This window comes from Vitis vinifera, mitochondrion (assembly GCF_030704535.1).
Source record: "Vitis vinifera mitochondrion, complete genome".
NCBI lineage: Eukaryota > Viridiplantae > Streptophyta > Magnoliopsida > Vitales > Vitaceae > Vitis > Vitis vinifera.
In genome coordinates this window covers 210,001-224,250 of record NC_012119.1, presented here as the reverse complement: position 1 = coordinate 224,250, position 14,250 = coordinate 210,001, and positions in this window count along the sequence as shown.

The window sequence follows — 14,250 nt, the reverse complement described above, 5'->3', positions numbered from 1 at the left end:
CTAATCCTAGGAATTTCTCTGACCCATCTGTTCTACCCCCACTTCTTCTTCTTCACTGCCAGGTCGGATTACTTTGTGCTGTCTTCCCCTTGACTTATAATCTTCTTCTTCTTCCGTGATATTCTCAATTGAGTGGAGCTTTCTGAGCTATCGTATCGGTAGTGCTAAAGATCCTATCCTATTCAGGACATTCATTGAGGAAGACTTAGTCGGCATATAGCTTCACACTGGCGAGAGGTTTTATCTACTCATAAATAAGTCCAATACAATCCCATGCGCATCAGCTAACGCTTCCATTTCTTCTGCCCGTGCCGTGGTTGACTTCTTGGATTTCATTTCTTTATTTTATGGTAACTTATGTTATTGAAAATTATTATAGATTCATTTAGTGTTATTACTTGACTCACTACGGAACTTCCTTTGGGCGAGCCTACTTACTTAACTTGATTGACTGCGGAGCTACTTCGCCCCTTCCGTTGGCTACTCTCGTATGAACACCGTTTCTCTCCTTAGATTATCTAGCCCGCCTGCCCTCTATTTAATTAAGTGGTCCCATTTGCTTTCAAGCGGCTTGGCGCTAGAACACTTCATTAAGAAAGATCAGAGTACCAAAGAGAAACTTCTTCTTCTGCCTACCTGGAAGATTAAGACTTCGGATGATGCCCAAGGTACTTTCCCACTGCTAGCTCGCCTTCTGCTTCTAAGCGAGCATAAACTTCTTCTTATGCCTAATCCCTTTTCTAAGAGGAGGTTAGCTTCGCTTGCCAGGGGACCTGCTGCTTGTGGGGGAGTATTCAGAGTCTGTACAAGGGCTTTCCTTTTAGGTCATCACACTGCTTATTTTGCTGAGTTGCTTGCTCTTCTAGCCTAAGTAAGATAAACTTTTGGGAAGATGAATTGAGACTTGAAATTGCTTCTTCATAGAAGGGTTCTCCTGAGGCTTTCAAGCGAATTGGCATGGCATACTCACTGGATTGGACTGAAACCAGCCTATTTGAGAACTTTCGGGTCGGGGTGCGGTGAGGGAAGGTTTGCTTTCTAATGGATTCGAAGTTCGGCTTCACTTCCTCTTGTTGAAGAAAGAAACCTGGTTGGTTCGTCTTGCTCAAATCAGCGAATTGCTATTGCTCTAAAGCATTTCTTTGTCGTCACCGAGAAGTCCTGAGAAAAGAAGTGGATTTGCTCACAGGCGGAGGATGAAATAGAACCCGACCGAAGTTGCTAACAACCGGCCAATTTAATGTAATATCGGGAGTACTCCCGATATTACATTACCTTCGCTGAATCTTTCCTTTGGATTGTCCCTGAGGAATGAGACTTTCTTATGCTTATTCGGAACTACGACTCTCATTGAATATTTGTTTCTTTTTTCTCACCGACCGAAACCACTTTGACTGAGATTGGAAGTGGATCCTTCACCTGCCATGGACAGGGACTTCTTCACTCAACTATGAGTACGGATCCGCCGCCAATGCGAAGGAGGCCTTAACCTACCTCGCATGTCACTAAAGCGAGCATCGATCCTCTTGCTGAGATTAGTCAAGCTTCTGACATATAACATAGATAGAAGAGCTTTACTTTAGTTTGGTTTGGCAGCGGAGAAAGAAGATTGATTAGCTTCGGCTATAAAAGATTCCATTTACTTAGACTTAGTGAAAAAATGGAGGAGCATATATATTATCGACTGACTTTAGAAGGAGGTAACACACGAGGCACGCTGCGCTCCACATTTGCATGGAGAGACAGGACTACCCTTCGAATGGGATCAAGTATGTCAGAACGCTTTTGAAGACATCAAGGAGTATCTGTTAAATCCCCTACCCTAGTCTTAGGGGCTCTAGTCAAAGGACGTCCTCTGATCTTTTACACAGCAGCTCGTCCTGATTCGCTAGGAACTCTTCTTGTCTTGCTTGCACAAATGATGAAGGAAAGGAAGTTGCTCTATACTAAGTCGTACCCTGGTGGGCGCAGAGTTCAATTATTCAAACTTCGAAAAGATATACCTTGTTTGCAGTACAAAAGCTCAGACACTATCTCCTGGAACATCCCGTTCGGCTCATATCGAAAGCAGATCCGCTCAAGTATTTGCTCTCGAGCCTTTCTTAAAGGATAAATACCAAGAGGTTATGGATTATCCAAATGTCCATGATGTTTCCCTAATGTTGTAAGGCAAAGGACAAGCGTTGGCTGATTTCTTGGCAGCTCATCCAGCCTCTGATGACACTCATTTGTCAGATGATCTACCTGATGAAGAAGTTTTATATGCTAAAGTTCAGTTCCCAACTAAAAAAGGATCGATGGTTCATCCAGGAGCGGGGGCAGGGATTGTCTTCATGACCCCAGAAAGGTCAATGATCCCTTACTCGTTCACACTGACTTCAGCAGCTTCAAACAAGGCTGCTGAATAGGAAGCTGGTATAGCTTTGGAGATGAAGATTGATCCTCTTACAGTGTATGGCGAAACTGATCGTTAATCAGATCTACACTATTTATTAAGTAAGAAAGAGGTCTCTCGAGCCTTATTTCTTTCATCAAGGCACGCTCCTATCCTAAGTCAATTCCTCGAAGTAAATGTCGAGCATGTTCCACGGTCACAGAATCATTATGCCGATGCGCTGGCAAGTTTAGCGGCAGCCTTGGTCCAAACCAATCCATGCAAATAAGAGTCTAAGAATGCAGGTCAGTATTAGAAAACGTTACTGCCCTACCCTCTCTGTTTCCGTCTTTTGAAACAAGTAAGGTGTTCTTCCTTCATCCTCCATCCCCATTACGAGGGCCGGCCGGAATATGTTTGGCTGTTCAATAGCCAATTCCTTTCTTTCGGAAGGGTATGCTGGGAAGATGAAGAGATGAACTTTGGAATTAAGTTACAGAGAAATTCAGCAAGAAGCTTTCGGGTTGGAAAGGTGCCCGTCCTATTAGGTCAAGCTGGTAAGGTCTTGTTTTTAATGAAATCCACTCTTCATGCCTTTATTCCCTCCTTGTCTGGGGTCCCGAAAGGAATGGCTGGTAGGATTGAAGGAATTCGGACGATATGTCCATGGTCTGTCTGGTGTTGGAGGGAGAGAGAGAATGAATCTCTTCACATGGGAGAAGGCTCTCCGAAGCTTCGATTTGGAGGCTTGGGCTGGAGCTCAAGCTAGTTGGACTATAAGCTAATTATTCCGGTCTACTTGTTGGGCAGGCTGGCCTTCCTTCATCCCATTCATCGCGATGAAAAATCAAAAAGAAAGGAGTGAGAGGGAAATAATCCACCATCTCAGCCGTCCGCTTCTCCTGCTTTTCAAGTCCGGCAAGATAAAGATAGGTCCCTTTCTGAATAAGCCATCCTTCCCGAGAAGAGATATGCGCTACGACTCCAATATCCGCGGGCTCCCTCGCGGAAGCAATGAGACTTGTTCTCATTGGTCGGGGATGATTTCCAAGAATCCGAAGTTGGAGCGGGGAAAAAATCCCCAGTGGAAGCAGTCCCTCCGTTATAGTTGCTTCAGAAAGAGATATTGGAAGGTTGGGCGATCTCCTATCCTGTCCGGTCGTTGTGGCACGCGAATCTATTGAGAGATATATTGAGCCCGGGATTGACTTGCAGTGATATGATGTCACGAAAAAAGGCTGATAATAGCTGAAGTCCGCCTCCGTCCCTCCTCCTCGGAGCCAGGTGCGGTTTTAGGAATTATGGGAGTGGAGTTTTGTTTTAGGGGAGTTCGTAGTGGTTCCTTACGTAGCTACCCTTGGGTTTATATTATGAGCCCCTAAAGAAAAGAAGCGAAGGCGCTAATAGTGAGTCAATCTATGGAGTGCAGATGAAGCGATGCTTCAGCAGGAGTAGGCCCACTCTTCCCCTGGCCTTTGGGAGTAGGAAGGAAGAATGCGGGGAGTTTGCACAATTCACATAGAATGAATAGAGGATAAAGCACGGAACAGAGGCTGAAAGCAAGCAGGGATTTCACCAAAGATAGCTCTTTCACCTACCTAACGCTATCACAGTGTGATAGAAGCCCTAAGCTAACCTTTAAAGCAGATGCCACTGGAGAATACGCGGCTTAAGCAGAAGTATCATCATCAGCCAATGGAGAGTCAGCCGAAAAGGAATCTTCCTTTGAAAGGGTTGGAAGGCATTCCATTCAAAATCAGCCGAGTCAGGGATAGATAGGATATAGGGCATCCGAATACGTTGAATCACCCGCCAAACGCCAAATCAGCATAGGAGCAAGAACACGGATGCATTCCACAGTGTAGGTAGCCATTCTCAGTCCACAGATCCGGGTTAGCAGTCTCAGTCAAGAGTGAAGATTCATTAAAAGAGAGTGTGCAACACCGATTGGTTTATGAGTTCAGGACGTGGCCCTCGGGTGAGGTTTTCGACTGAACTAACTTAGAGTGCTAACAAACGGACTAAAAGAAGCTTTCTTGTGAGGTCTATTTGCTGCACCTTCTTCAACGGGGAAGCTTTCAATTCAAGCCCCGAACCTCGCCTATTCCCTTAAGATAGATCTTACCTGCAACTTCGATTCGGATGATGCCTTCCCACTAATCCCGCTTTGAGAAGAGGATCTTCCTTAAACTAATCAATATCAGAGTAAGCAACAACATTTTCATTTTCCTCCAATTCATATTCAATATTCGTACTTTATCACAGGCCGGAGATTGGCAACTTATGAAAGAGAAGCCCCACTACCTTAGACTGCCTTGCTTGCTCCTATTCCACGACTTCCTTATGGAACTACGACTTGAATCGTATGAAGGTTTTTTATTCCGGTTGAGTGAGCCTAAACGAAGCTTTGGGAACTTCAGTCTTCCTGAACTGCCTGAACCTGTATTCCAGGGCGTAGAAGCCTTGCCCAACAGACGAAACCGCTTTGCTACAGGCTTGCTTCCGTAGCTCCTCAAGTTCAGGTGGCGACATGCGGTAAGGAGCTTTGGCGGGTGGCTTGGCTCCCGGCACTAACTCGTTATGATCAACTTCTCTCCTAGGTGGAAGCTTCTTGGGTAACTGGGGTGGCATTACGTCCTTATACTCCTCAAGGACTCCCCAAATCTCCTTTGGTAGCTCCTCCGTTGTGCCATCTACTCCACCATCTACTTCCCGCAATGTAGCTAGGTAAGTGACTTCTCCCCTCTTCACTCCTTTCTTGAGTGACGGAGAGAAAGCTTGACTTGGTGGTAGGCTTGGTTACCTACCGCGGAATCATGCATGGACCTTCTTCCAAGATACAAAAGGAGTTATAACGCGGCAAAGGAATCACATGGAATTGCCTTAGAAACTCCATGCCCAGAGCACAATATCAAAATCATCCAAGGGTGCCATTCCGCTCCACGCACCAAGGTGCAACTCTACCCCACGAGCTACACCATCAAGGGGCAGAGCCTCACTCTTATCAAAAAGAAATTCAATGAATCCCTAGTTACTAACTAATGTAATGAGTGCCATCTTCCTACCATAATAGTCTTTTGCGATTCCGCGCATTGGAGCTGAATGAAAGTCTTTCCTTTGCCTTTCACACTAAGCTCTTCGATCCTGTTTATAGTTAAAATATTCCAACTATTCCTTCACACCCGAAATTCGGAAGTCTAACTGAGCAGAGCAATAGATTGATGTTCAACGCAATGATTAGTGAGTGCTTCCATTAAATCAAGAGTGTTAACAGTGCAGCAAAGTCTCTTATCTTCCCACGGAATCGAAACCGGACCAAGCCTGCTACCAATATGTTGAATTGGGACAGGAAACCATCATAAGCCAGCCAACAAGCCTACCCCGGAGACTCGGAAAACCTCCGACTGAGACCCGTCAGACTCACTTCTGTACAGAAGTCTTTCCACCGCCTCCAGCAAAGGCTGAAACAGTGGATTCCTTTGGTCTTTCTTTGACCAAGCACTACTAATGAAATTAGCCCTCCAGATAGAGTCCACCTAAAACTAAAAGATAAGAGACAAGGGAACGAAGCTATTTGAAAAGTGATTTGGTCTATTCTCTATCACCCGACTCAGGGGAAGAGGTACACGTACACCAGAGCATAGCCTACCTAGCCCCTCCTTCCACCTTTCGGTGAGAGGCCTGGAAAAAAATCGGGTTAGCTAAACGTATACAGACATAGAATATGGTTTCAGGCTTCTGACTGACGAAGCGAACCCTTTTTAGAGGGTGGTTTCCCTCTTTCCGCACTCTACCACAGCTAAGGTCTGACTCGATAGGAGCACTGGACACATAGGCCTGTTTGTTTCTTCGGCTAGTGCCTGGTTCCGTCCGGAATAGAAGAGGGGAGCTATCCTCAAAGAAGAGAGTTGGAGGTTCCAAGTTTTTCCATTTAGTTAGGGTTGGTTTGGTTCCATTCAGAATGGGTTTTGCTGGTTATTTCTAGTTGGTCATGGAAATGCCGCGGGGGGGTATGGTATGGCGACACGAGTGCCAGGGAGTAGAAGAGCAGCGAAAGTAGTACTACAATAGACGTAGTGGCTGTACCAGCTTAATTGATAGTAATCTTTTATTGCATGATCCCGTTCCCCTTGGGGAGTCTCAAAGAATTGTATATTTTATATTAACCTTTATAGGAGTGCTGCACGATGACGAGGAGGCAGCATAGCGCCAGTGGTAACGTGTGAGTTCGGCTTTTTCACAGATGTCGGTCCTGGAACATACTTCAATCTCGTTTTGATAGAAATTTATGTATCTTTCTAAAAACATCTCTCGAGTCTTGGGATGAATCAGAAGGTTGAGTCAAGGGAAGGGTCAAGATAATAAACTCCGGCAATCCTTGGCATAAAGATTTATTAGAGCTCTATCTCTTCCCCCCCTCGTTTGGGGCCGGTTGACTCAAGTGGAGTGACCACCCCTCTAATTAATGAAGAGTAAGCATCTGATTCTGCAGGAAATGAAGAAAGACTAGATATAGGATTCCACCTCAATATAGGATATTCTAATTATATTGTACCGGCGCTTACGGGCTTATTGGATTGGATCAAATTCATTAAGTTACACGGAATATGGCAGCCGTAGATAAGCAAGCTGGGGTTGACCACATCTGTCGAAGTAAAGAAGACAGTCAATCCCAATCGATGAGAACGAAGTATTTGATTCTTCGACAAGACGGGGGATCTAGTAGCAGCTTAATCTATGTCAGTAGGTCTCGATACCTTATTTATTTTCAGGTAAAGCCTATTTATTACCGAAGGCTTAGGAGGACTATCAATGGAAAGGGGGCCGCCGATGCACGTCCAGAGATCGAACCAGCGACAAACATAAATCTTAAGTTCTAAATAGGAAAGAAAGTCATTCTGGTTCATAGTAAATAAGCAATCAAGCGGCTATATTAACCAAAAGGGACTTCCAGCTGTCGTCTACTCAAGTTATGTGAAGGCAATCATAGAAGCCAGTTCGATACCATTGGGAATTTCATCCGTCCCTTGTCCTCCATTCGAAGAACTTAGTTAAGGTACTACCGAGCCTGTTCGTTTAGTAAACATAAGTGCCCGACTCTTTCAAAATCCAGCTCGTCAGATGAACCCGCATCTTGACTCTTAGCTCTGCGTCTTCTTGGAAGTGAGATCACTAGGTTTGTGGTGATAGACAGACCAGACAGAATGAAAAAGGTGCCTCTATATCTACATCTACACAGGAGGACGGAGCGACTCGCTATGAGTCATTGAGTATGCAGACTTTATGGTGAATAAGCTCGCCTAAAGAAAGAGGTAAGATGCCTATAGCCTTCGATCAGAATAGTCCTGGTCTCGGGGACGTAGAAAGAGAAAAGGCGCAGCTTTTTTTGAGGCGAGCAAAAGCAGAAAGTAGCTTGAATCTTGATAATTGAGTGAAGAAGTTCCGGTAAGAGCCATCCTACACTATGAAACCATGCTGCATCGGTGTTTTCAGGGCCTGGAAGGCCTATTAGATTAGGCCAGGTTCGTAGACTGGGTACATAGAAAGGGGGAAGGGACGCTAACAAGTACTAAAAAAAGACTTTCCACAAGGATTGGCTCGATCTTCTTATTCAAGGATTCTTCTGCCTCACAAGTGCCGGTCGATCCCGACCGCACCGATGCGGCTTAACCATCGTTTATCCACAGATGCTACTTTGAAACAACTTGGAGGGGAACGCATCCCTTAGAAGCTGCATGAGCACTTTAACCAAAGAATGTAGGTCATAGCTAAATAAAAGGAGCATTACTTCGAACCAACAAGAAAGAAATCCAATTTGGAGTACTAACCAAAGGAGTGGCACTTGAAACGTAGAAAGACCAAAAACCCAGCCTGTTGCTGAACGAGATTCTCATTCTCTTTTCCAAGCCCGGTTATTGAACCTATGCTCTACTAAATCTCAAGTACCCGTATACGCTACCTTCCTTGATCGACCCAGAATGTACTATCTCTAGCCGTGAATTCACTACACGAACATTTTACATATGAAAGAAAAAAGAGATCCATTGCAATAGTATGCTATTTCAATCAGTCCATGCTATCCGCTACACAGGCATATTCTACCCACTACACAGGGTTATTCAATTCCGTTTGATTCAAGACAAGAAAGGGCAGGAACGCTTCAAATAGACTACAGTGGACATATTATTCAGAGAGCCGCATAGACCCTCGATTTAGTTTAGAAACAAGAAGATTACAGCCTAGTAGTTGGTGGAGGCACTAAGTACCCAAAGGGTATGACGAAAGGCTACAGCTATGCATAGGAAGTCTCAGTTAATGGGATGCCGGGTTCCCTTTGAGTGTAGAAAAGCTGCTGCTCGACTTGTTGAATTGAGGTTGTGCCTCTTCCAATCGCCATAGTTAAACTTCTGATTAGCCCTACTCTACTAGATTAGCCATAGCTAATTCGATAAAATAGAGGGGTGAAAGACTCAAATTTCGATATATGTAGAAAGGACACAACCTTTTTAGAAACAAAGACTACGAGACTTTAGATTATCCATCCACTGTTACAAGAATGGTATGTGCCTCCATTAGGAAGAGAGGGAGAATGTTACTCAGTTTCGGTTGAAGTTGGCTTGCTGGATCTTGGAGTTGAACGTGAATAATTGTGAGAAATTACCCCCTTGTGTATCCTTCTGTTCCTAAGGGAAGGGGCTTACCCATATAAAATATATATAATAAAGTTTGCACTTAATCTATTAAGGTATTTCATTCCAATCTTCTGATCTTCAACTATTCTCACCCCTCGGAGTCTAAAAAGATGTGTATCTTGCTATTGGTATCAATCGGTCCTCTCTTTCCTTTTGGTGGTATAGCCGCATGTGTAGATTACCCTTATTCTTCATCTTCTCTACCCTTCGGTTGCTTAGGGCGCCCTGAGGGTGGTCGTAGATCACGGAGAAGAGTTATTGATCACATAGCTTGGGTACTAGAAGTTGCTGATCGTATCATTCGGGCAGAGCCTGGGTCCCTTAGTCTTATGTATAGCGCAGCTCCCTCAAAGTGTCTTTTGCTAGTTTTGTTCCGATCGATGAAGGATACTCTACTAGCTCTACTAGATAGTATAGGGGCGCGCGGATTCGTTTTCCTATTTCACTGGGATCGGTCCTAAGGCGCGTGCTTCAATATTGTCTTGATTGGCAGTCGCTCTTCTGTATTTTGAATCTTCAGAGATACCCTTAGAGTTCTGTCCTGAATGGGAGGGTTGTTGAGTCAAGTCAAGAAGAAGAAAAAGAAAGTCCCACAAAGGAATCTTGGACAATGGGCACAAGTCTTTATTAAAGTTTTTATTAGTATCTCCATTATAATTAGCATTTCTATCAGCTCTGCTCTTTTGTCTCCTGAATAGAATATCATCTCGAGACCCAAACAACGAGATCCGGATTGGAACCAACGCATATTGATTCAAAGCTTATGGCCCTTCAATAAAACCCCCCTCTGTATAAAACCGTAAGTGAGCGGTGCGAGTCTACAAAGAAGACTTTCCATCTTCCTTCTTTGGCGCTGCTGGAGATGCCCCACAAGGCCTTCTTTCTCAAGATTGAATTATTCGCGGTGAACAAAAGGAAGCAACGCCGCTACAAGCAATAGAAAGCAACGTTTATTAATCCATTTCAGTAGGTGGCGGTGTACACTAGGTATCAACAAAGGACGCTTTCTCTCACCCAGCCCTTAGGAGGTGTTAACTCTTCGCCTTCGGCTTTCCATTGAATGATCCATCCGGTGTGCTATTTAGACTCAGTCAGTGAGGGCTTATCCCTTTTCAATCTACATGGCATACGTACACGAATATTCAAACTCATCGACTCGGCTCAAAGCATATGATCAAAGCTCTAGTGGCGCACATAGCAATATCAGAATTGAATTCTCGTCGGCCTGACCGGCAGTAATAGCGAACTAACACTGTTCTAATAGAAAGGGGGAGTCCCTCTTTGCGGTAGATAACGCAACCGAACACAAAATGAAGCTTTCAGTCTCGCAAAGCATCTGGGCGAGCCCCTCCCCCCGGAAACAGCCAGCGAATCGATAACTGAACAAGAGGAAGTAGAGCGTCTCACGACTCTATATGCTGTACCACATACTAAGACCAAAAGCCGTTCTTAATAGAAGTCCCCAGGAGCTGGTTCCTTGAAAACTCTTCCCTTGACTTCTATACGAACTGGTCAAGATTTCACTTCTTTTTCTTCGCCACCGCCCTCTATCAATTCCTTCGTCGAGAAAGAAAGCAATAAACGCTCGGGTGGAGGAGGAATTTAGTACCAAAAGCAAGCCGGTTCAGCCCCCCCTACTAAGCATACGTTTATTACCAGATCCGATAACAGCGATTCTCCGTCTCTGACCAGGAGGTATCACATCTACAGACATTAGCCCCAAATGCTAGCTCGCATTATTCATAGTAAGTCGCTACATCATGCTTTTGAGGAAGCTATTCGGGCTTAGCCCGCCTCTTCTTTCTCAATTCTTTCAGTTTGATGGGCGTGCTCTCGTTTCTAGGTTTGGATGTTCTTTAAGGGTCTACTATATTACGTCAATACATGAATCTCATCTTTCCAATCTCTTTATTCTTTACCCGCTCATTCCTCTGACTTTATGCCTTCTATTCGGCTTCTACCCTACCAAGTCCGACCGGGGGTTACCTTCTCGTTATCAACTGCTTTCTTACTTCAAAATGTTGTATCATGGGCTTGAGGTATCACCGCCTACGAGTATAGATTTCCCGTTCGGTACACATAGCTTTTCCTATCGAAGGATAGAACCTCTCGCCTCTTCTGTGGAAGCATCCTTAGGGAGGTCAAGTCCATATAAGAGGACTAGGAGGTCAAGTCCATATAAGAGGACTAGCCACAAGTACTGAGACAATATCTAAAATCTTTGCAATTATTATTTAATTGTGGGATTTTAACCCACTTCCGGGAATAAGGCAAGTAAGATATTTCACACAAGCTTGGCACCTAGGAATAGGCGTTTTATGGATGATTCAAGCCCTGCACACTCAAAGGCGAGAACGAAGTAGCGATTGCTCGTCCAAATGGGTTACCACCAAATCAAGAAAAATGGAAATTATATGTATTGAATTAATACCTCAATCAGCCCTTGAACACCTTCGAAAGAAAAAAGAAGGAAAGCACCCATCTCAAGTGCCGGGGTTCCTCTTCTCATTCGCCATTCGTGATGGTTCGTGGAAATGTCATAACATGCGTAGGCGGACTAGCCCAAATGGGAAGTATAATCTTCTTTCTGCTTGCTTCGTCGTTGTGAAATAATCTTGTGTTACACGCTTCTGGACAGAAATTCTTTATCAATACCAATCTTGGCTTAAAGCTCTGCTCCCTTCGAGATAGGACTCAGTGGCCTCTTCAATGGTGCTACTTATGCTTATAGTTTCGGTCAGAAGATTGCACCTTTTGACCATCGACCACATCCTTATCCTGGGCAAAGCATTTTTAAAAAGTCTTTCAATCTGGATTTGTTTCAGGCTTTACATATCCATTTTAATTAGAATCTGACCACCCTTCCTCTATATGCTCCCCTTTTCCTTTTTTGCCTCTACGGCTGAGGGGGAAGTTTGAACTACCTGATACTCCAGAATGGTAAGAGGAATCTATTTTTCTTTCATGTCATATAACAGATAAAAGATCAAATAAAACCTCTCTTTTGATGACTCCAACCTTCCTCTTACACCGCTCTATACGCAGACTTGACCGAGAAGACGCTGCTAGAAAAAGTTGTTTGAGAATAGGTTGTTCAAGGCATCTCCTTCTCTATAAGAAGAGAAATTAGTTAACTACCTTTCCTTATTTAAGGAGTGACTCACATGATTCAAAGGTGAATCACATAAGCTAGAAAGAATCTTCCTAATGCTCCCATGTCCGAATCCGTACTTCTCTAGCTGCTGCAGTAGCGAGCACGTATCGAAGGAGCAAAGGAAGCCTTCATTTGCTCTTGGTTCAGGTGAGCTACCTGCCGAGTCTCTTGCAGTCCCTATCCCTGCCCCTCCCCTCCTGTTGCAGTGGAAGTTTGTGTGGGGGTTGCCTATCCATAACCTGTATAAGACTATCCAGTTAGATTCCTAAGGGCATCATATGGTCTTTCTGCCTTATATTATAGGCAAGCGGTAGGACAGCTAGTCGATATCCAATGGATAGTTCAATATGATAAAAAGCAGGACTCCCGTGGCTACGGTCCTAATGTGCTAACTATATAAAAGGATTAGGGCCTCTCAACCCCCGTTCCAAAGGAGCAACTATCTAGAAAGGCTAAACACGGGCTAAACAAACCAAACGAAGCAAACGCGGGCTATTCTCGAGGGTTCCAAACCTACCCTTCCTAACAAGCGCTAACAGTCTGTCTAAGGGCCTACCTTTTCTTAAGACATTTTGAAACTAAGAATTCAAGGTAATCTAAAAGGTAGCACTCTTTTTCAGCCTATATAGAAAGCATTCCCAGCTATATAGTTTCAGTCTTAGGATAAGCGCTTTCAACCAGTTCTCGGGCAGTCCTCATTTTTTTCTCCTGACCAGCCTCTTGGAGTGGGAGGTCGCAGTGATCCAGTTAGAGTCCCCTCCAAAAGCAAGTTCTTTTTTTGAAAGAAGTGAAATCCCTTTTTAAGTATCTAGTGAGTGAGCCCCTCCTTCTATTAGAGCAGTTCGATTTTTATGTATATGCTGCTTCCGGAGGACTCCTTGAATAGGCTGTTTAAGAAGACTATATCATATAAAAGGCGCGCTTTTTATATTCTTATAAGAACCACCACCGGGAATCCGAGAATGTGCTTTTAAAAAGATCTTAATGCTATGCCCACTATTGGAAGTTAAGTTGCAATCAATTAAGCATATCACATTTTCAGCCTATACATATAATAGATTGCAGGCAAATTCCCCACCAGTTTCAGCCATTGGAAGCTCCCCTAGAGAGATTTCCTTCAATTTAGTGGATGTTTTCCCCTTGTGCCCCCTTTAGTATTAGTAGTTGGCATTCTTTCTTGGTGGAAGTAGAGAATATATAGTCTGAGTACCCTTATGCTGTAAGAGGGAAAGTGCTCGATACGAGCAAAGAGGTATTGTATTAGGTAAGAGTTTGCCTAGGAGGTTTGGATAAGATATAATTGGTTCTCTAGTCAGGGCAGGTTTCAAACTTGAACCAGGTCCAGCCTTTGGGAGTTCATGTCCAAATGCTTGCGAGCCAGTAGCTTTCCTTTTCGCTAGGGGGTCCCCTCGCCAGGGGGAATGTGCTTCGATCTTGGTCCATACGAAGAAATGAATTCCTTCTTTCCATAGAGCGAGAGAATGGATTGGTATACGAGATTTCCCTAGAGTGGACGGTCTCCCTAGCAGTAAGGTTTCCATACGAGGTTTGGCTAGGGCCATTCTTGCAGGAAGTCTCCATAGTGGGGTATCCGCCTTCGTAGCAATAGTAGGATTCGTCCTAGTAAGTACTAGCCTCTTTTCCAGTAAGTTAGAGTTGTGTTACATCCCCTTCAATTCCTACTATTCGCGGAAGATTTGATATTGACACTCTGGACAGGGGAGGACTAGTGTTTAGGGTAAGATTTTATAGGTTCCATCCAGACGAGCTTCAAAAGGTAGTGCGTCAGGATCGAGTTTCCTTCCTGGTTTGGGATATTGGAGTCGAAGCAAATCGTCCATCGACGCTAAAAGGCAAGTAGCATTTAGGTTTCTAAAAGATAGGATAGATGAGAATGTAGCTGTCTTATTATTGGTAGTCGGAGAGCGGGCAAAGGGGGGTTTGGCTTGAAGATACCAGCCGAGCTACTTCTTCTTAAATATCTAATGTATGCATGGACTAGTAGCAGAATACCTTTCATAGCCTTAAAG